Source organism: Colobus angolensis, unplaced genomic scaffold, assembly GCF_000951035.1.
Source record: "Colobus angolensis palliatus isolate OR3802 unplaced genomic scaffold, Cang.pa_1.0 Scaffold328, whole genome shotgun sequence".
NCBI classification, from domain to species: Eukaryota; Metazoa; Chordata; class Mammalia; order Primates; family Cercopithecidae; genus Colobus; species Colobus angolensis.
The window spans coordinates 2,817,223-2,819,077 of NW_012116577.1; the positions used below are offsets into that span (position 1 = coordinate 2,817,223).

At 44.9% G+C, this 1,855-nt stretch overlaps 1 pseudogene; it reads right to left on the reverse strand.

The window, feature by feature from the left end:
* Nucleotides 1-631: 631 nt before the first annotated feature.
* On the reverse strand, nt 632-1,112 carry LOC105518731 (annotated as a pseudogene).
* Nucleotides 1,113-1,855: the final 743 nt, after the last annotated feature.

Below are 1,855 nucleotides of genomic sequence, written 5' to 3' on the forward strand. Positions count from 1 at the left end.
GCTCAAGCCTGTAATCCCAGCACTTTGGGAGGCCGAGACGGGCGGATCACGAGGTCAGGAGATCAAGACCATCCTGGCTAACATGGTGAAACCCCGTCTCTACTAAAAATACAAAAAATTAGCCGGGCGAGGTGGCGGGCGCCTGTAGTCCCAGCTACTCCGGAGGCTGAGGCAGGAGAATGGCGGGAACCCGGGAGGCGGAGCTTGCAGTGAGCCGAGATCATGCCCTCATTGCATTCCAGCGTGGGTGACAGAGTGAGACTTCATCTCAAAAAACAACAACAACAACAACAAAAATAGTGTGAAGGAGTTTGATGAACATATTAAAAACTTTGAGAATGCACATGCTCTGATTATTATGACAAGATGTTTCCAGGAAAAAATTTTTTGGAAGAAAATCACTTTATTCTAATTAACTCACAAAGAATAAAATCATAATAGCTGGTAGAAGGAGGCCACACAAACATTTGCCCAGCCCCAAAGTATACCCCATCTTTATGAAATTCTACAAAGTAAGAACACATTCTTCCATTTCAATTCTGAAGCAAGGAAGCTATGAATGACACAGAAGGGGTTTAACTGATGGTTTTACTCTTTATATCTCCACTATCAATTATATTTTTATACTAAACTAACTTGGTCGTAACAGCCAACTTTCCATTTCTTTGGCCAATTTATTTGCAAGTCTGCACTGTTTCAGCACCGCATAGAAACTCTTACAGAGATTTATGTGACTCAGGTCCTGCGCATATTCCAAAAACGGCTTTAGTCTCATGTAAGTAAGCCTGCCCCTGTGCGGGCTGGGTTCCCTGAGGCTCCTGGTAAGTGATGTCGGGCCTTGCAGGCTCAGTATTACTTCCTCCATGAAAGCCTCCAGTGATGGCATGACCCAGTGTGTGCCCCACAGCAGAGTCCACAGCCACGCCAACTGCCAGGGTTGCCATCTGGGCATCAGACCTGCAGCCGGGGCGCAGCAGCAGGAAAGCCAACTGCAGAGAGGGTGTTGCTGCTGGCGGTGGAGCTGCTGCTGGCCTGTGTGCAGTTCTCATCTGAGGTGTCCAGCTGGCCAGAGGGGCCATATGGGAGGTGCGGCTTTGGCTTCCAAGTAGCATCCTCGGTGCGGGGTGGCTCAGCGTCTGGATGCGCAAAAATCTAAGAACTCAGGGGTTTCTGAGAAGAAGGAGAACTGAAGACAAAAAGCCGAAAAAAAAATTTAATGCCACATTTATCATTGGTGCCATCACAGACGTATTTGATTAGCTTTTTTTTTGGCCATTTTAGGTACACCATTCACTAAAGAGTGTGAAAAACAAGAGACACTACCGCTTATGCTTGTACAGTGGTTGAAAGAGATAAACCAATAGACAAGAATCTAGAGTTTGGCCTAAACTATCAAATTGTTCAATATAAAGGAAGTCAACAAGTACCCCATAATATGTGACAGAATTTGCAAGGCAAATCCCTCCTCCCTGAAGGTTAATTTTAGGTAGAAAGCTTGTAGCTTGTTTAGATGAATATTGTGTATGAGTAAAATAACATTTCTCTTTTCAGTTGATTTAGAGTCATTTATCCTATTTTGTTAAGAGGTTCAGTTTGAATCAAATGAGAGTGAGCCCCTTGCTCTGGACTGAATGTTGTGTCCCTCTCCTCGATCACATCCACATGTTGAAACCCTAATCTCCAATGCAATGGTATTTGGAGGTGGAGTCTTTGGGAGTTAATTAGAATTAGGTTAGGTCATGGGATGGGGCCCTCATGATGGGATTGATGCCCTCATAAAAGTAGGAAGAGAGAAGAGATCCATTTCTCACCATGTGAGGACACAGGAAGAAGGCAGCCACTTGCAAATCAGAAG